The sequence below is a fragment of the Pleurodeles waltl genome, chromosome 10 (assembly GCF_031143425.1).
Source record: "Pleurodeles waltl isolate 20211129_DDA chromosome 10, aPleWal1.hap1.20221129, whole genome shotgun sequence".
NCBI lineage: Eukaryota > Metazoa > Chordata > Amphibia > Caudata > Salamandridae > Pleurodeles > Pleurodeles waltl.
The window spans coordinates 507007505-507029133 of record NC_090449.1 but is presented as its reverse complement, the minus strand read 5'-3'; the positions used below and the strand labels follow the sequence as shown (position 1 = coordinate 507029133).

Genomic DNA, 21629 nt, shown 5'->3' with positions numbered 1-21629 from the left:
TCGGGCCACACTTTTTGGGTATGGTATGCTGCCTTTATACTTCCCCAATGGCCAAGGTCCTCTGCAACGGCTTTCTCTCGGACGATATACGTAGTCAACACAGCATGAGGCAGGGCTGCCCTATGTGGCCCCTGCTGCTTCCTCTGGCCTTGGAACTAATGGCCATTGCCATACTCTCGTCCATCTTGATCTCCAGAGTAACCACTCCTGTGGGGGATCTTCAGCTGCTGCTTTATGCAGATGATGTACTACTGACGCTGAGTAATGCTGCAACCTCACTGCCAGCAGTGATGACGCTCATTGAAGATTCTCTCAGTCTTTTCTAGGTACAAGATTAACTGGGCAGAAGCGCTGCCCATGACCCCACCACTACATGGTCTTCGCATTAACTGGGCCAAAATGGAAGTGCTGCCCAAGGCCCCGACCTCTACAAGATCTTCGCTTCAACTGATGTCTGCGAGATGGCTCCCAGGGGACCTAAAATACTTTGGCTTTGGGATCAGGATTAGTACTCGTTTTGCTGCCACTCCTGAACAAAACAAAAATGGGGTTCAACAGCTTGAGATCTCTACATATCTCCCTATGGTAAGGCTTCAGACCATCAAGATGGTGGTTGTCCCTTGATTCAGCTGTGTTCGGCTTGCATTCGCTCTATATACTGGTCAGCTATTTGAAACGGATCAATATGACTATTCAACGCTATGTATGGGATACCACTCCACCTCGCTTGGCAGCGTCCAAGCTCATGTGGCCACGGCCTCCAGGGTCCTTCATCTCCCGCAAGTCCAGTCCTACTACAAGGCTCACAACCTTTCCCAGATGGCCTACCTCCTGCACTCTCATAACAAACCCCCACCCAGGGTTAAAATAGAATGAGGACTTTACAAGGGGGTGGAACGCATGTCACTTCTACATGCAGACCCCAAATTGTCTTCATATCCACACAACCCAATACTCTTGGAGATGCGTAGTGTATGGAAAACATCTCACAACCTCCTAAAGGAAGACAGACTTACACTTCCTAAGGCCCCACTGTGGTACGACGCTGATGAGTCCGTAGACTCTAAACCCTGTGTTAGAAATGGGGTCTCCGGTTGGCAGTCAGTTTGCACTCTATCCATGCAGGTACCCTCACTCTAGTCAGGGTAAGGGAGATACACACCTAGGAAAACCCCTGCTCACCCCCTTGGTAGCTTGGCACAAGCATTCAGGCTTATCTCAGAGGCAATGTGTAAAGTATTTGTACCAACACACACAGTAATACAATGAAAACACTACAAAAGGGACACAACACCAGTTTAGAAAAATAGCCAATATTTATCTAGATCAAACAAGACCAAAACAACAAAAATCCAACATACACAAGCAAAGGTATTACTTTTTAAATTAAAAAGAGTCTTAATCCACACAAATCAATAAAAGTGTTGTTTTTACACAAAGTACCTGGTTTGCGTCAAAAATAAAGCTGCATGGCAAATGTGCGTTGGAAAAGTCAGTGATGCGTCGGTTCCTTACTCGCAAGTGACGCCGTGCATTGTTTCTTCTCCGGTCGGGTAAGCGATGGGTCGCTTTTCTCTCCCGCAGAAGAACGATGCATCGATTTGTGGATGGGCAACCTCGGGTACGCATAGGTTCACAATGATTTTGATGCCCTGCAACGATGTGTGCGAAATTCCAGCACACGTGGTGAAGAGCCACACTGTGTGGGTGATGCGTTGACTTTGACAACCGCCAGCGGGTGTTGCGTTGATTATCCAGCCGCGATGCAGGTGGTGCGTTGATTTTTAAGCCATGAAACAGGTGCTGTTGATTTTTCTCCTGCACGGCTCCTCTGCGTGAATTTCGGTCTTGGTTCCACCAGCTTCTCCATTTATGGGCCCAGGGACTGGATTAGGCACCACTTGGCAGGGTAGGAGTCTCAGCAAGAGTCCAGGTGCTGGCAGAGGAAGTCTTTGATGGCCCTGAGACTTCATAACAGGGGGGAAGCTCAGTACAAGCCCTTAGAGGCACCTCACAAGCAAGAAAACACAGCAAAGTCCAGTCTTTGTCCTCTCAAAGGCAGAAGCAGCAACTGCAGGCCAACCCACCAAAGTACACTCACAGGCACAGGGGCAGTACTCCTCCTCCAGTTCTTCAGCTCTTCCCCTTGGCAGAGGTTCCTCTTGATCCAGAAGTAATCTAAAAGTCTTGTTTTTTTTTTTGGGTCCACCACTTAAACTCCTTTCTGCCTTTGAGGTAGGCAAACTTCAAAGGAAAGTCTCTGTTGTTCACAAGACCCTACCTTGCCTAGGCCTGACAGCAGGGGGTTGGAGACTGCATTGTGTGAGTAAAAGCACAGCCCTTTCAGGTTTAAGTTTCAGCTCCTCCCTCCCCATTCTAGCCCGGGAGACTCATCACAATATGCAGGCTACACCCCAGCTTCCTTTGTGTCACTGTCTAGAGGGAATTCACAAACAGCCCAGCTGTCAGTCTGACCCAGACGTGGATTCCACAAGCAGGCAGAGGCACAGAATGGTTAGGCAAAAAAATACTCACTTTCTAAACAGTGGCGTTTTCAAACTGACAATTTAACAACCAACTTTACCAAAAGATGTATTTTTAAATTGTGAGTTCAGAGACCCCCAAGCTCCATATCTCTATCTGCTCCCAATGGTCAATTGCACTTAAAAGATGTTTAAAGGCAGCCTCCTTGTTAACATCTGAATGTGATAGGCCTGGCAACAGTGAAAAACGAATTTGGCAGTAGTTCACTGTCGGGACATGTAAAACACATCAGTACATGTCGTATCTTTAACATACACTGCACCCTGCCCATGGGGCTAACTAGGGCCTACCTTAGGGGTGCCTTATATGTACAAAAAGGGAAGGGTTGGGCCTTGCAAGTGGGTACACTTGCCAAGTTGAATTTGCAAGTCGAACTGCACACACAGACACTGAAGTGGCAGGTCTGAGCCATGTTTACAGGGCTACACATGTGGGTGGCATAATCAGTGCTGCAGGCCCACTAGTAGCATTTGATTTGCCTGCCCTGGGCACCTCTACTGCACTTTACAAAGGACTTACTAGTAAATCAAATATGCCAATCATGGAAAAGACAATCACACATACAGTTTATGCAGAGAGCCCCTGCACTTTAGCACTGGTCAGCAGTGGTAAAGTGCCCAAAATACCAAAACCAGCAAAAACAAAGTCCAGCACACAGTCAAAACACAGGAAGCAGAGGCAAAAAAGACAGTGGAAACCACACAAAGGATGCCAGGTCTAACACCCTTCTTATGGCCAGACTGGTGTCTTAAGAGTGTCTGTGAAGTTGATCAGATACTGACTGACAGAGTGGTGAAACCCTTCACTGAGCTGTCAAACACATATGGGCTATCTAAGTCTCACTTTTGGAAGTACCTGAAACTGCGGCATTGGATGCTGAAGACAGGTAAATGGCTTCACAAGCTGTCTTCGCTACATACTTACCTAGTCCGTTGGGGCCTCTTCAACGGACTTTATGACCTACTAATCACTAGACAATTCTCCACTCCACTAGACTGTCTTCTCCTGCTCCATTGGCAACACTGACTTGCCACCTCATACTTCCTGGAACAGTGGACCGTCTCGTGGCTAACCACAATAGAGAACTCCAGGAGGCATGGGTGAAATGTAGCTACTTTAAAATACGTCAGGACTGGCACTGGTCCCCAGAATGGCTCTACCGGGCAAAACTAGCACCCTCATCCAACTGTCGAAATGTCCAACACCGAACAGTGGCATTTCCTGCCTGATGCTTCAGACCTACTGGACTCAGGTGTGGCAGGTTCTCACTTACGTGTGTACTGGGCCACGCACCCTCGGTGGCACTTATAATGTTACATGACTTCTGGACCGTTTCCTTGATCGCTAAACATGAGAGACGCTGCCTCTCTACCGCTTTGACAACAGCAAAACTGTGTATAGTTCAGAACTGGTCCAAGATCGCTGTCCACACACTTGAGGAGTTGATGAATAGTATGTCATAGACTGCGGCATATGAACACTTGATTTACCAGTTGAATGACCAATCACAACTTTTCTTAGATATCTGGAACTGTTTTTTGAACACTACATGTTGACTCCTTTGATTTATTTCCCATCTCACCTGCGGGAGGCCCCTTCTATGTTGTTTACTCACAGTTCTTCAGGCATGTGTTATATATCTCTGTACACTGTGCTTTAATTAGTGGGCACTACTTTCCTCTGTGAGGTGTCCGTTTTTCATCCCAGAGACGCAATATACCTAGTACATTGCTATTGTTCATTGTAGACATGGCTGGTGTCGGATGTGCTGATTAGGCAGCTCACAGATCTGTGCGAGTACGTCTTCAGTCTTTCTTGGGTTTGCTCTTTTACTGTAACACGGTCGTTTTTCTATTTTTCTGTTATTTTCCATGCATTACAGTTAAAATATATGCGATGATGTATAATATTCAGACCTCTTAATAAAAATGATTAAAACTGAAAAAAGGCTCAGTCATCTGGTCCCCTGGGCCTCCGCAGTCAACAGTGCCCAGGAACAGCATGGGAACTCCGCAGTATCCTCTGCCACTCCTCTCAAAAACCGCCGGAACCAGGCGTCACCATGTTGATGAGGCCGAAGCATCAGCGCTGCCTGCTTTTTTCACACCTGTATCGCCTATGAGGTGCTGTAGCCAGTCCCCTGGGCTGTCACAAGCAACAGTGTCCGACAGCAAGACCAGTGGCGTAAAAAATGCCCCCACAACCCCCGTGGTGCGCGGAACCCCCGGACTCCATGACCCCCCTAGCACAGAACACTGTGGACAGGCTGCAGGCCCCTGACTGGGTCCGGGGGAAGCGGGCCGCCTCCGGGGACTTTGCAGGGGAGCCCTCTCAAGTATCGTTAAGCCACTGGGCAAGACAGGAGTTCTGTAGGATCCTCTATGGTCAGCTTGGGATGTAGTTCCGCTCGGCATCCGGACGAGGCCATTGGCTAGGCCTCATCCGCCAGAAACTCCATGCATGCGCTTGCCAGCCAATCATCAAACATATTGTGGCCTCCGAAGGCTGCAGTTGAAATTCTCCCAGCGTCGGTTGGCTTTCAGGTATCCACATGTAGACAGATGAGGTAGGATTGCACACTCAGCACAAGGATCTTCACAGAAAAGCAGCTATCTTGGAGCCGGGGACTCTGGCGCCCTCAGTAGTAAAGCCTTTATGCCTGTTTGGTACCTTTCGTGGATAGCTATCAGGGTTACATGGAACCATTTGCAGTTTTAAACATATGTAAATGGGGCCACAAGTGCAGAAATGACGGCAGTAATTGAAACCATGAAAAGGGGAGAAGCTGGAACCTGTGAGGAAGAAAAGAATATTCCCATTAATACACAACTGGTTTGGCATATACGAGTTCGTGGAACATGGTGAAATGGTTAGCTCGGCTTTCAGATGCAACCAGTAAACTTCCTAGACTTCCATACTCTTTGTCTCCCAACTGTACCCCCACAGACATGAAGCAGTCACTCACTCTATCCCCTTTCCTCCCATTAGTTCTACACCTTCCAGGCCCTACAGAGACCATTAGTTACAATTGGCCTCTCTGTTCACTGAATCACAGCCACTGTGTGCCCTTTGGTCGGCTTTGTTGCCCTGCACTAGCTAAAGAATGTCGAAACCCCAGCGGGTGAGCGTGGAACATGCATAAAATGCCAGCACTCCAACAAGCACCACAGACCTAGTGATCCTTTCTCACTGCACCTCCCCCGACTCATTTCAACGTATTCCACACCTATCATAAATCGAACATTTCCAGCACTGGCCAGGGTGAAGGACCTTGTCTCAAACTTAAAATACCACAGGCTGTTCCCTCATGAAAACATCAAGGGAAGCTGCATGGTTCTGTGACCTTAGTGTTTGAGGTGGGCAGGATCTATTGGGAACAATGTTCCTACTCTTTTTCTATATGTACAAGAAACAGTTCCATTGCTTGTGGAAAAATACAGTTCCTGAATGGTTAATGCTGACCCTGAGGCGCTCCTGGCTGAAATGACAGGGAAGGGAGGATCTCCTTTACTGTGTAGACAAAGGAGAGGCAGTCATGTAAGGAACAAGCCTTCTCACCGGGGTGCCTGCTACAAAAAAGACCTGTAGATTTGTGCACTTGGTTAATCAGCAAAACTAAAGGCTTCCTAGGAGATGCTATATTACCTTGTCAGACTCATTTGCAGCTTCATGGTGGCAAAGATTTATTCTTTTTGAGAAGTAATGTAAGAGTGCTAATCAGCTGAGCTCTGGGGTGCATTCTTCTGTATAGAAGCTGATAAAGAGGTTTGCTCGAGATGAGGTGAAGTCCGACTGTGTATTACTAAAAAAGTAAAAATATTTTAACAAATGCTAAATATTTGTTCACAGTTTGCAGTAGCCTATCTTATAATGTGTGTAATGCAGTTCAAAAATAATGAGTTGCCTATTCACGGTGCTTTTAGTTGCAGACTGAAACATTGTATCACTATAAATACATATCACTATACCCCTCTGCAGCAGTCAGGATAATTTTTTTTATAGTTTACACAGTAAGAATTTACAATTCGATTAAGGGCACGGAGGCGAGGATTAAGCTTCTTTTTCTTTAATGTAGAAATTTCAGCAGCCAATCACAATACAGTAAACAAAAATGTACTTTACTCTTGTAACCAATGTATCATATCACATGCCCCAATCATACTAGAGCAACCATATAAGTACAGATTAATCCATTTTTTGTCCTCTTTCTTTGTAGGATAGATGATATAAGAAGAGAATCTCTAGCTTGAATAATAACCAAAACATTTGAAAGTCAAAACAGTCCATACAGGGATCTTCAGTTAGCAAATCATCCAACAGGGATGTCGAAGTGAAGACACTCCCAGGAATTCTGACATTGTTAGTCTAGGTCCTGACTAGACCAAGAAAGTCTCAAGCGAATCAGACCACTTCACTTACAATTCTGGTCAGTACCTGTGAAGCCAGAAAAAATAAGCCATAATATCCATATCCAGGAAACTTTTACAGAATGGAAAATAAAAACATGAACTTCATAATAATAAACTTCACATACAGGGTGAAAACCCAATACTTAACAACCTGACAAAGGAATAAAATAAGATATACTTAAACCTTACGTAGGTACGTAACACACCAGTATCAGGGTGGGGTAATCCTTGCCTCCATGTGCTTAATAGAATTTTTTTATTCAATTTCAAAACCAAAAGCTCTTATTATGCTTGTTCAAAGCTGTGCCACCACTAGTAAAGCCACGTCCACTACGGGTTTATAATAAAATGACTTGAAAGTTGAATTAGAAGATCAGTCTGCTGCTTTCAAAATGTCCTCTAACCTCAAACCCAATGCGAAAGACTTTGAAGTCATAGCACCTCGAGCTGTATGAGCTACAAAAATGGAAACATCAATCCCAGATTCAGTCAGTAAACAATGCGTCCATCTAGCCAAAGTGGCAGCTGAGATGGGTTTAAAAGGCTTTTGCAGAGCAATGAGTACTTGTCTGCCAGGGTCTCCCCCAAATTCACTAGTGGCAGCTTCTTAAGCTTTAAGGCAATCTACCACTCATAATTTAGCGTAAGTAGGAAACGCAGGGTACGCTATTTTCTTAGTGTTAGATTTAGTCTGCCTAGAAATGGAAAAGGAAACTCCCTCAGAGTGAAAACCCTGCCAGAGAGATCAAGGGCACGTATGTCAGATATCCTTTTACGAGATATTAAGCAAACCAACATAGTCAGCTTGGCAAATATTTGCTTGCGGGAGAGATATTTATTCTCCGGCCATTTTGCTGCAAATGGTAAAACAATATTAACATCACAAAGGGAAAAATATATGACTTGAGGGGGCCTACACAAGCATATGCCTCTCATGAGTTTATACACTACTATGTGTTCCCCCACAGATTTCCCTCCAATTGGAAGATGCCCTGCTGAGAAGGTGGACATATCATTTGTAATGGACCTATAAGCCAGGCCTGAAGATGCCAAAGAAGAAAGGAAGTTGATCACCAAACTGACATCTGACCTAAAAGTATCTGAGTTTCATTTGTCACACCAAAGAACCCATTTATGCCATTGCGAAGCATAACATTTGTGTGTGCCAGATGCTGATGCCTCGTTGATGTAGAGGCAAGCCTGGTGAGATCTCGGTCTACCCAACTTGTTGACATATCAAACTTCTGAGCTGTTGTCCATCCTCAGCAGCATTCAACAATCCGTTCGATAGAGAGAAAGACTCTTTATTGAGAAAGAACCCATCAGGAGCTCCAGACAGTTTATGTGAAGATGAAATTCTGTCTCTGACCAACATCTCCCGTGTTCACTGACCCACACCGGGCTCCCCAGCCCCATCTGCTGGAATTCAACTCCAGAACGATATCCAGGGAACTTCAGAATATCGCTTTGCCGTTCCAGGCCTCCATGTGGTCGAGCCACCATGTCATTTCCATATTGGCCTCTTCTGAAAGATGAATTTGATCCAAGTAGGTTAGGCCCTTTTGCGAATGCAGGATCTTTAGCTTCTGAAGGGCCCTGTAATGAAGGGGGCCTGGAAAATGGCTTGGATGTAGGAAGCTAAGAGGCCCACAATCCGTGCCAGAGACCTCAAAGCGATTGTTTGTTTGTTTAATGCCATTCTGAACTCCTTTTTAGGATCGAGGGCCGAAGCGCTCCGTTCCTGTTGTAATCTCTCTTTGGGCTTATAACCACACACATGCTAAGCCTGTCACTTTCATTGGTTCGTGGGCTTGCCTTTTAAAATCTGCTTGCTTTCGTTAGTGAAAGGCATGCATACGTCATGCCTTTTCCAATGTTTAGTCCTCCCCGAGCGCACTGACCAACTACTGAAAACGTACGAGGCTCGATGTTTTCAGCCTGGTTTCTGCACTACTTTATCTTTTACATAGCGCGATCGTGCTAGTTTTTTTTCTTTCAATTTGTGTGGCAAGAAAAGTCCGGTTAGGAGTTTACAACATTAATAGCTCTAACCTGAGCAAATGCGAGACCCGTTGCGTTGCAAATGCTTGTTTATATTTGGTATCTTTTGAGCCAGAAGGATAAACTTGGAGTGAACAGAATCTATTTTAAACCCCTAGAACTCCATAGATTGTGAAGGGATCAGACAAGATTTTGGTTGACTGATGAGAAATCCCAGGTCTTGGAGGAGTTGAATTGTCCAAGACAAGTGAAGAGTTACCAAATGCGGGTTCTGGGCCAAGAGAATAAGGTTGTCGATGTAGGTGATCAACCTCACCCCTCTGGTGCGAAGAGATTCTATTACGGGTCTCATTAATGAGGTGAAGCACCAAGGGGCTGACAAGAGACCAAAGGGAACGAACTTGAAGCAGTGACTGAGCCAAGTGAATTGGAAGACTCTATGATGAGGAAGGTAAATGGGGATTGTCAAGTATGCGTCTTTCAGGTCCAAACAGACCATCCAATCGCCTTTTTTGCAGAATATCCCATAAGAGTTGGATCCCCTCCATCTTGAAATGCCTTAGATTTAGGACTAAGCAGGAACCACCCCCTCAATGTCGACCAAGAAAATGGTGCTGATGAAGACTATGGGAAGAGGGGAAGAATGGTCACTGGCCTTTTTCTCCAAGAGCGACTAAATTTCCTTCAAGATGACTTCTTGCTCTGGTAGGTAAAAATGTAGCTCTGGAGGAGGACACATTTGGGAGGGAGAATGATAAAACTCCAGTTTGTAGCCCTGGATATACTTGAGAACTCAGGGATCCTGGGTCAACAGTTGTAAATTTGTAAAAACAACCTTGTCTTGCTCTCCAACACTACCTCGGAGTGAGGAATAATTCTCACCTAAGTGGAGTCCTGGGAGGCTCTATGTCGGCCTCTGTTGTACTCTTTACAAAAGCATTGTCATCCACCATTAGATTGTGTGGGGTGGAAGGTGTTGTCGGCTGACTGATATTGCCCATAACTGCATCCGTGGTTGCAGAAATCACGCTGGGGGCCCTGGTGGAAGTTATGGCCTGACGATTGGCCCATAAATCTTCTGGCCCTCTGAAAGTGTTGCGGAATACCTTTTTCAAGGGCAACTGGGCTTTGTCATGGAACTGAACGATGCTGCAAGTTTAGCTAGATTCTTAATAAAAGGACCACCGAAGAGGAGTCCCTAAGCCACTGACCCCACTTCGGAAGGTGACAAATAATTTAGTTGCAGGTCAATTTGCATCAAGATGGAGCAACGGTGCTTGGCGGAAATAGTCACATTGGCGTTTTGGCATTGGCAGACTGCAAGCTGTGCCCACCCAACAAAGAGGTCTGGGTCTATGGGAGAGTTCGATTTTTTGGCCTGAAAGGCCAGCTCCGGAATTTTCTTTAAGGAGTCCAGGGATGTTCAGGAGCTTGTCCTGGCACAAGCGCCAGGCTCCATCAAGGCCCTTCTTCTGATCCTTTGCCCATTTTTTCACGAATGTCACCATTGTGGGGATCACTTCTAGGGTCTCTGTGACCTTCCCTGCTAGATCAGGCCTGGGGCATTTGGCGTGTAACCTGGTGCGTACCTCCTTATCAAAGCTTTGCCTGATGTGTTCTTGGACGTAGTAGGCAACCTCCTGTGGAGGGGTTCATCTAGAGGACCGAAGATACACTATCTCTCCAGGATTGAATGCCAGCTCTTTAGGGGCTTTGGGGTTGGCCTCTGAGGGGTGTTCGGAACGTTTCCTTTTACTGAGTCTAGGGGTATCGTCTTGTTCACTATCACTGTGATCTGCTGACAATTAGTTTGAGTCAGTCGCCTGGAAGTGTCTAGAGGGTGTTCCCACTCCTGGGATTGGGGAACACTAAACCCATGGTCATCCCTGACTGTCGTAGGCCTCCGTGTGTAGCTACCTTTTTGCTTTAACTTTCCATTTAGAAGGCTTGCCCATAGGGACTTGTGGGTCCTTTGAAGGAGTGAGAGGAGGAAGCCAACCCTTTTGCCGGGTGGCACTCAAAGTGTTGGGTGAGGAGGCCCAGAGCCTTGGCCAGGGCTTTATTCACCTACATTTGGACACCAATATCCAAAGCACTTACCAGGTTTTCTTCCAAAGAGGGTTGAATGTCCTCCTAGTAGTACTCTTTGTCCTCAAAGGCTGTGTATTGGGCCAGGGTGTGTTAAATTTGGAGTGAATAAGGCAGTGAGGTGCCACAATCAGGGAGACTGAGAGCTACTAACAGGAAGATTGCAAGACCCCAGCAGGCAAAGCTCATTCTGTGGAGGTAGCTGCCTACAGCACTCTAGGCAAAGCCTACGTAATTTGTTACTACCCTGTGCACACTCAGATGCACCAGGAAGTTAGGGGAGCTTAATACTGAGCACAGTATATCAAGTGTTACAATTTTATGCATTTACGTGGGCCCAGAAGCAGGAAGAAGCGCTGCTAATGCTATCTGTAGTTATTTCCTTGGAGAGAATCAGGACAATGACACTAGGCCAAGAAGCGGGAAGGAAGCGCTGCTCTCTCTTCTGAATATGCTGGCGCATTCAAATGAAGCGCGGAGGCTCCACTCATGCGCATGAGTGCTCAGAGCCCAGGCAGAGATAGAAATAGGACTTCAGCCATCAGGCAGATGGCCGTGGTCTGCTCCCACTCCTCTTAAAGCCTGCAAAAGATCGCCATCTCAGGAGGCCGCAGCGCTCCCCCTGAGAAGGAAAAACGGGTTAGGCAATGTACCTAATGGCAATTTGCTAAAACGACGGGTATTGCATTGGTGCAGCAACACAGCGCATGTGTACTTATGCTAGTGGTAATTGTTAACGCAATCCACGAAGCGTGCATAAACATGAAGTAAGAAACACAAGGCAAGCAATATCGTGGAAATAAAGCATTTAACTGCCTGCAAAGCAGCAAAGAAAGAGGGCACAAAATGGATTAATCTGTACTTATAAGGGTTGCTGTAATATGATTGGGGCATGTGATATGAGTGATATATTGCTTGCATGGGTAATGCAGTTTTTTGCTTACTGTATTGTGATTGTCTGCTGAAATTTCTACAGTAAAGAAAGAGAAACTTAATCAGAGCCTCCGGTCCTGACAATTAAGTTCTGTGACTGTTAAACACACAGACCTCAGCAGTGATTGCATCAACCAACTGAGCTTTCATAAAGTAACAGAGTGCATTTCCCAAAGATTACATTAACTTATATTTATTTTCCATTTAAAGGGTGTGTGTTTTATTTTAGATGCATTTACCTGCAAGTGATAGGCCAGCAAAATTGTTGCATAACAATTTGTTATTTTAGCTACATCTCTGGCCCTGCCACTCACAAACATTGACCCCGTACCTGTTGCACTCAGTATCACAGTTCCCATACCTTTTTTATGCACTTGCTAACTGCGTCCTACAAGCATTTCAAAAGCTGTCCCCAGTACTGCCAGGCCAACCGCACCAAGCCTCACCGAAGAAGCCAGCTATGTAATGTAGAAAGGGGTCTTGAGTGCTGACTGACCTCTCTAGCCTGACTAGGGTAGGTGTGTGCTCGGGTTCAGCAAAAAACACCCTTCGAAGAGCTCCTTTTCAAACTCTGATTCCACTCTCTGTCCCCAGTTCTCCCTTACTGCATCCGACCCTTTAGTTGTTGCAGCTCAGGTATAAGTCTCTGTTAGAGAATGGCTCCATGAGAGTTCTGTCTGTAGACGGTATAGGGAAGCCCTGCTTATTCTCACGCAGCTTGATGACCTGGCTTAGTATTTCTCGCACACTGTTCTATGATATCTAAACAGTATTTTAAATGGAAATATAGAAGTGCTGGTTCTATGCCACTAAATGCATCGCAACAGGCTGAAAAGAGAAGGTACTCTCATTTTCAAATTAAAGAAATGAAGGTATTAGTACCAGACAGCTCCGGCCCTTTTAAAGCGCTGTTTCTAGCTCTTACTGGCTACCTGTATCACTGTGAGTTAATCTTCATTCGCCGCTGGCCGGACCCAAGAGATCTTTTTCAGTGCACACATTTTGCATGAGGCCACTCCCACTCAGCGTGCAATTCAAAGTCTACACATATTATTTGTGGAAGTTATTGGCTGCAGCTTTATTTCAGTCATTACAATTCCATTGTTTCTCTGTGTCCAACTGCAAACATCTTGTATTGACACCAGGTCATAAATCACCCTACAGACCATAATCAAGAAGTAACACTGACACATGATCATAAGTCAACCATTAATTCATTCAAACACGTTTTTTAAGCTGTAAATCAACTGGAATACATTTTATGATGATTAATAGTCAACTTAGCGCCTGTATCAGTTCGGCTTTTTATTGTTGCTGATTGGGTCCTCTGTACCGAGAGGAGGAGTATTGCATTAGCTCATAACTTTAGGCCCAACTTGCTACCTTGTATAGTCTGGTGTTCTCCACCAACTCGCGGGCCAGGCTCTGAGTGCTGTCCCCTGCTTCCATTTCCTCTCTGACAGCCTTACTCTGCTGTGAGGCATCCCAAGGTAAGTGCCCAGTCCGCCACCCTGCGGTGTCCTTTTCCAACTCCTTTAGCTCGCTCAACTGCCTTGGGGCTTACGTCCTCAGGCAGATCCCCCTGCCTGCCCGAGTTACTTCTAATGACAACTGGCTCAAGCCATGGCTGCCCAGATGGTAGACCAGAATACTTCCAGCTCTGCATTGGATAGGTGCACAATGTCCTGTGCAAAATACTCTGGGTGTCTCAAGTTTATCAGGCCCTGCCTAATGGTATCCCAGCCATTTGCCCTGCAGAATTTTGCTGCTGCCACATTGAGCTTCTTTCTGGATCTTTCCCGGGCACTGGTGGACAGGCCCCCCCCCCCCTCCATGTTTGCCTGGGCACAATTTCAGACAATAATAGGCTTGCGCTGCCCAATAGTCTGCGAGCTCCAATCAGGCCCCCTGATGGTATCCAGCAGCTCTTTCCTACCCAGCTGTGCCAGTTCGTTCCCCCAAAGGTGCACTATCAGCATGTCCGGTGCCCCGGGTATTGCCGGAACAGCCTTTCTAAAATCCCTTGCAGTTGATCCCAGCGCATTCATGGTATTGCTGTCCATCTTATGGTGGTGCTGGTTGGCCTGGGCTTCCGAGCGCTCCCCCTGCTCCACCAGCTTTATACAAGATTTATTGCACCATTTTTATCTGCATTTTTAATACCTGCTAAGTGCAGGCATGCAAAAGGAGCTCCCATTGATTACAATGGGCCTCTGGGTGCTTTGCAGGATTAACGTCATCATTTTTTAAGCTAATCCTCCCAAACCCCGGGCTATCATCAAAAATTATGATGCTAGGTACTCTAACTACCACCATGGTGTGCTGTATTTTAAATATGGCGCTACCATGGTGGCATTAGGGGGTGCTAGGAAAGTGGCGCTGCACTATGTGCAGCACCACTTGTAATAAATCTGCCCCTAAGAGCCCTTGGGCACCTGCCTGCCCCTGTATTGATGGCATGCACCACCGCCTGGTTGTCCGACCAAATTGTCAGCTTTAAATTACCCAGTTTGGAACTCCAGATGGTCAGCGCCACTATGATAGGGAATAGTTCCAGAAAAGCCATGTTCCTAGTTACCCCTGCATCTGCCTACTCGAAGGGCCATTGGTTTGTGCACTATTTGTCTCCTAGGATACTCCCAAACCCCAGGCTGCCTGCTGCATCCGTGTACAGAGCTAAATACGTGTTAGCAACCAATCCTTTCCTCCATATCAAAACCCCATTGAAGTCTGATTTTGCCCCTGTGCTCAGTCTGACATGGTGGTGTTTTTTCTTCAGCCTTCTGGTCAGCTGCGTTAGCCTCGTTGTGAAGACCTGCCCTACTGGAATGACCTTTGCGGCGAAATTACATTTGCCAATTAGTTCTTGCAACTCGCCCAAGGTGGATTTTTGTTTTCTAGACAAGTCCCTGATTTTTTGCCCTATCTCCTGCACTTTGTCCTCAGGTATCCCCAATGTGCCGGCCACTGAGTCCAGCTCAGTCCCTAAAAACATAATTTTGGTGGCAGGACCCACTGTCTTATCTGCTGCTAGTGGGACCCCCACCTCAGCCGCCAGCTTCTGGAAAGCCTCAAGGAGGTTTGCACATTCATTGCAGTTCAGCTTACCCACGAACAGGAAATCATCCAGATAATGCAATTTGTCCCCTCTAGGGTGATGTTTGTGTAGGGACCATTTTTCAAAATAGGCACACGATATAGAATAACCCATGGGCAGGGCCTTGTCAAAGTAAGTCTTCCCCTCAAATTGGAAGCCCAGGAGGTGGTAGCTGTCAGGGTGAACAGGTAAAAGCCGGAAAGCAGATTCGATATCTGCATTTGCCAATATTGCCCCTGGACCTGCGGATCACACCAGATCAACTGCGTCATCCACTGTGCATTCCTCTGGGTTGATGGCATCATTAACTTATTCTCCTTCTGGGAATGGTAAGTGGTGAACTGTCTATATTGGCCAAACTCCTTCTTGGGTACCACTCCCAAAGGGGACAACACTAATCCTCCTGGCCTCCGTCCAACTAACCGGCCCTCTATCCTGCCCAACTCTCTCTGTTTGGCAATTTTCTTGCAGACAATATCTGGGTTCATCAAGGCAGAGAGCAGGTTCTTGGATCCCTGGAATTGGCCTGCCTCATTACAGCTATCCTGAAACCTTTTCAAATCCCTTGCATAACAAAAGTGCGTATGCTTTATTGGCTAGCCCTCTTAAGCTGTGCATGTTACTGGGAGAGCGGGCCAGTCAAACCCCCAAACAACCAGAGATCGACCCCGTTTGGCTGGGCTACTTCTTCTTTGCTTTATCTTTCTTATCCCTGTCTTTGTCACCCCTGTTTCTCTTGCAGTTGACCGCTGGGTGTGCCCCCCCCAGATGGAGCACACATGTCTGAATTTGCACAATGGGCCCCAGGTGCACTCATCCTTGTCATATTTGTAGCACACTGATAGGGAAACATTCTGCAACTGCCCTCCTTTCAAGCCTTGAAATTGCCTATACTTGAAAAAGGACCTCTGTTCTGATGCCCTTTGAGCTGGCCTTTCTGAAAGGGGTGATCCTGCTTTCCCGCTGTAAATCTGGCCACCCTAGCTACCATCATTTTATGCATATAACTGGACACGTCTTCTTCGTCCCACTTTATGTCAGGGTGTGCCTGCATCTTTATCCTGAAGATCTTATTATGGCCCATGCCTCCCCTCTGAACTGTCTGTAGGCCTATTGAATTTTAGACTCATACAACCACAAATCTTTTTCACAGTGGAGAAACTTTTCAACAATCACACAGTCCGTTATTCTAATAGCATCCAGCCAATTATCAAAATTCCTTTCTTTCTTCACCCGCGCCCTCTCTCTCTAATCCTCATCCTTCTTATTGCATGTAGCAAGATCCAGACCCTCCATTTTGATTTCCAACAGTGAGAAAATGTCTATAAACTCCTTGCGCCATATGTGCTCCATTACTGCCAACGGTATTGAACTTGCTAATCCTTTGGCCCATGTTACCATGTATGGTTGACCCAGTGTGCCCCTATTTTAGGCCTCAGGTGCAAGGCTCTCCCTGTTTAGACCTTAGACACTGCCCCCGATTTGTTACCCAATGCCTCAGTGGGCACTGCTTGTGGGGTGTCCCCGGGTGGGGGTTCCGAGCCTGTGGCCCCTGACTGAGCTGCTGTGGCCACCTCGCTTGCCCCTGTAATGTCACCCCCCAGATTTGGCAAACAGCAGTGGTGCAATTGATTTTTAGACAGGCTTGCACAATTGTACTTATCTCCTCACCATCTGTGGGTCGTAACTTCTTGCTGGTGCTGGGCGCTGACTCCTGCGGTGTCCTCGGTTTGACCCCGTCAGCTTTCCTCTTTACCGCCTTTTTACTTTCTTTGCATGGCGATGTGGCACCGCTTCTTGGGCTCGTCCAACTCTTTGCTTTCCTCTATTTGGACCACACTGAGCTCCTCGCTCTAGCCACTGTTATTAGGATTCTTCAGGTTGCACTGGCCACACTGTGTGTCCCATAATTGGGCCAGGAGGCACTCTGTTATGTGAGGTAGCTGCCTCCCTTGCTGCCTTTATTATCTCCTCAACATCATCTGTTTGCAGCATGTTGCTTGGGTCTGCCATTTAATAGACAGGTTGCGTCGCCGCTTGCTGGCTGTCCCTGCTGTAAAATGTGGCTTGTCTCTCAGCGTGGCCTGGGTCGCGTCGCCCTGTGTGGGCGGTCCCTGGCCAACTATTTTGTCCTTGCCCTGCTTCACGGCCTGAGTTGCATCACCCCTCTTTGGGGTTGTCCCCAGCTGATCCAGCATGCTTCCCCCTTCAGGGCAGCCTACAGGCAACAGTCCTCCAGTCCTTTCACCTGGGGGTCAGTGGATAACACACTCCCCGATGCCCAGGGGCTGCTCCCAACTGTTCATTAATTTGCTACGCTTGCTTCACTTTCCACTCACCGGCCACCAACTTCTTGAGGCCTGCCACTAGCTGCCCTGGGGCCGTTCCTGATTGCCTAGTTCTGTCTTGTCTTGCGCTTTTGCTGCACTCTTTAAGGGTCACTAATGGCCCGCCGACTCCCGAATGCGCGCTGCCAAATGCCCAGACGCGGCTCCTGCTAGCTTGGGTCAATTGTTTGGCCTGCGCTTTCTCTGCACATTTTAATAACCACTTGCCCAGGGGTACCCGGATGCCAGGGGCCGCTCCCGCTTCCTTCACTCTTCACCTGCCAACTTGCCCCGAGTCCGCTCCCCTGTGTTAAAGGAATGAGGACGAGGTGGAGGAGATTCCCCTGACCTCGTGTCCTCCGATGCTCGCTTCCCCTTTAAGGCTCTGCTGTACCCTGTTTGGTGGGCAATGGCGCCAGTCGCGTCTTGTGTTGGAGCCCCTGCTTTGGCCGGAAGTAGCTGCTATCCCAGCCAAACCACTGGACAGAGTTGCGTCACCACGTTAGAGCGGTCCAGTCATCAAAATGGATTTGGCCGCCCCCACCAGCAGAGCTGCATCACCAACTGAATAGCTGCCCTCTGCTGGCTGGCCCAATGTTGCGGGATGCACCTTGGCTCTCTCTTTCTTTGGGCACACGCGGCGATTGGGATTTGGCATCCACTGGAGGAGACAAACCCACAGAGAGACTCCAGGCAGTAGACGGCAGGTCCTCCTCCTGCTTGATAAGTCTTCTTTCTTCTGGCCCCTGTTGCTGCCCAAGCTATGGCCGGGCCCTTGGATGCCCCCCTCACTAATAGGGGCGAAATGCACTGCAGGCAAAATGTAAAAATTGCATGGCCTCCCATTGGCTGGCCTTTAGCGCCACATGCGTCTTGGTGCTTCGCTTCTTTTTTCCCCCACCTCCACTTCTGGTCCTAAAAGTGGGTTGGAGGCTACTTCTGCCCTCACTCCCCCACCATTTTGTCCCTCGGATATTCAGGACAACGTTATGGGGCCTTGGCGCCGTTTACTGCGCTGGCCCCTTAAGCCCCCTACGGGTGCAGGCCTCTGCCATACCGTTAACTTGTGCTTCCCAGGGTCGCTCCTATGTCTTTCCCTGGTTATCTTAAATCTAAATAGCATTCACTGTTGCTGCTCTTTCTTGGCACACTTTGTTATGTATGTTCATACCTACCGTCCCTGCATCCTGTTTCAACAGGAGGGAGGGGGCTATTATATAGCGTCTGCCTGTGTATACCACGGCCTGCTCTTCTGTCACATCAGGATGCCCTCTAACCAGAGCTACTCAACCAGGCAAAAAAGTTAAGTAATGTAAGGTGCTTACTTTCTAACTGTCACGCCTCTTCCCGCCATGACACACTAGGCGCAGCCTCCCAAGAAAATAATAGAACACTACTCTTGGCATCCACGTGTGACAGGAAACTAGCATGCACACAGGGGTCTAATGCATAGGGGGCTCCCCATTCAGCTTAAGGGCGATGTACATACACCTGTAAGATGTGGGAGGTGGCTCAGGGCCCCTCATCACAGTGGGGGAGGGCATCAGTTTGCATTATACCACTGTTCTCACATAGACGACGTCTGTGTGGAAAACAAGCAGTCTTCGAATCAAGCACTGCCCCACGGCAGGTACTTGGTCATAGATAATTTGGGTTTGTCAAACCATGCAGTTAAGTCATCAAGTATTCATTTGTCGAAAACATTTTTTTTAAAGTAACGTTCGAGGCATTCTAGGAACAGGTCATCAATGCAGAATTGAATGTTGAAGGTTCACAGGTGACGATAAGTAAGGATCTGAAGCATGGGGAAGAACACTTGAAGAGCAAAGGGTGGCATTCTGGAAAAGTATCATCTGTGATTCACGTAGGCATAGTTTTGGTGGGCAGCTGCAAGACATCCTGCTGCCTTCTTCATGGGGCAACTTCTCATCAGACGTTTGTAACTTGGAAGGACGACTTCATACAGAGTTGGCACCTTAATATCACTTAGAACAAGTTTCAATGATAAAGAGCATATTGGGAATAGAGTTGGAGATCAGATCATAGATCTTCAATGATTCTTATTCACAGATTTTCATTTTTTGTAGACAGGAAAGCCAGTGAGTGGACTTATATGTTTAGAGGGAGTTAGTAGGCAGCTGGGCGGAGATGTGAGTTGGACATCACTCTTGAAATCACGCTTGGACATTAAAGGGCTGATCAGACAAGGGGAAGGATAAGAGTAGATAAATGAGGCAAGAGTTAGCAGTACAAGAGTTAGAGTGGGAATGACAATGCAAAAGCAAGCATTGAAGTGTGATAAACATAAGAGCAAACAGAGACAAGGAGGGGAGGCAGCATTAGTGTGGAAGGGATACATGGCAGAGGTGTGGACGAGGATGGGATAGACAATGGGACCTGTATAAGCTGCACAGGTGCAGGTGTGTTGATGACTTGAGGAGGGTGAAAATTTGAGGGGTGAAAAGGTGGTTCACTGGTATGAGCATAATGAAAGCCGCAAGCATGAAAGCAGGGTTGAGAGAAGGAGTAAGCAGGTGAGGCAAGAGAGGGGTCGGAAGGATGAAGATGACAGAAGGCAGCCAGGGAAGGATATGAACATGTAAAAACAAGGAGTTGGCATCAAAATAATGAAAGATTATGGAATGTGGAGAGAAAGGCAAGAAGAAATTAGTGAGTAGAAAGAGGAGGGTGGTTAGTGAAGGATAGATAGTGGGAGTAAGTATGAACTAAAAGTGGTAGGATAAGCAAAAACAGGGAGGAACCAGTTGAATAGTTGGTTGTAGTTGTATCCAAAAGGCTTCAATTGCACCTTTGATGAGGAGTGTTGGAAGATAGGTAGGAGAAACTCAGGGGCCCTGCTCAATAACAATCCTGAGAGGCTTTTTCCGTTTTCTATGTCAGCATGATCGCGGCATTGCCAGAAAAGACAGCAGAGCAATCTATGCACCCACAGTGTAACAGGAAAAGGGAGTGGGGTGGGGGAGAAGTAAAGGAATCATAATGGGAGAGGAGGGAGGGAGGGAGGGAGGGTTATGGGAGCACTCATCTAATATACCACAATATCAAATGGACAAAGTAGGCGAGGTTAAGTGCCACCAGAAAAGGTATAGAAACTTTACATATCCAATGCAAACAATACAATTCTGTGACAGCCCCGGAGGGCGTGCGGGCTGCTGATGAGTCAACAGCAGTCATAGTTAGATAGGACGTCAATGGGGTCCAGATATCCCAGGGGCGGGAGCCCGTCGGCATTAGGTCCCAGTAAACCTGCAAAAGTTCTTGGCAGTAAGCTGCATCCCGCAGCCATTCAGTATTGAGTGGCAGTTGGCGCTTCCCCCAGCACATAGCCACACGCTGTTTTGCCAAGAGGAGCAGCATCCTCACCACTCTGTGTCCATCCTCTGGTACAACTTTAACGTATCCCAATAAAGCAATTAGCGGTGAACGTTCAATATTGTGTCTAGCAATAGTCTCAATAGCGTAAAAAATCTTCACCCAGTAATTCTGAACTCATGGGAGCTCCATATGAGATGTAAAATATCTGCAGGGGGTTACAGGCAGCGTATACATTGTGCTTCTTCATGCAGCCCTATGTTATGCAGCTGTGTAGGAGAATAAAACAATCTGAGCAGAAACTTAAAGTGTATCAAGCGCAGCCCTTTATTGGGGAGAGAGCTTGTGAATGTGTGAAGCAGTACTGCCATTGGTCATCTATAAGTGGAGAGGCTAAGACATGGGCCCACTTCTCTCGAGCCCGGGGTCTACACACTGGTGCTGTCCCTTGCATTATGAGATACAATTTCGTAACTAGGCGACAGAAAAAGGAAGTGGTATCATCTCTAATGCCTGTAGTGTCTCTTGGGCTTGAGAGAAAGAGCTTTGTTTTGAGGGAACTGCTGCGCGCAATTGATGATAGGTAAATTTATGCAAGTGTTTCAGTTGGACCCAGCAGAGCCTGTTCTGGCTCTATGAAGGTACCGTCTGGGTATATTGCCCCCCTTAGTAGTCAGCTGCAAAGTTTGAAGCCTAACACTGGTGTCCCCATCATCAGTAATTGTCAGGGATGGGTTTCCCAGTTAAGTACAGTTGGAGCAAACAAAAGCGGGACTCATTCCAGGCCCACATGCTACAGGCCACTGTATCAGCCTCAGAGCTCGGGGGAAGGTACAGTGTCATTAGCTGAGGGCATGGGTGTACATGATCGTTCTCTGGGGCTGTAGGAGGCTGGTA

At 47.2% G+C, this 21629-nt stretch overlaps 1 long non-coding RNA gene across 1 annotated transcript; it reads right to left on the bottom strand.

Moving 5' to 3' along the window:
- Positions 1–1297: 1297 nt before the first annotated feature.
- LOC138261675 (uncharacterized) lies at positions 1298–18163 on the bottom strand. Its single transcript, XR_011199134.1, has 2 exons — positions 16744–18163; positions 1298–5336 (listed from the first exon to the last, which is right to left on the bottom strand). It is a non-coding gene; the product is annotated as an uncharacterized lncRNA (long non-coding RNA).
- Between the last annotated feature and the right edge of the window lie 3466 nt (positions 18164–21629).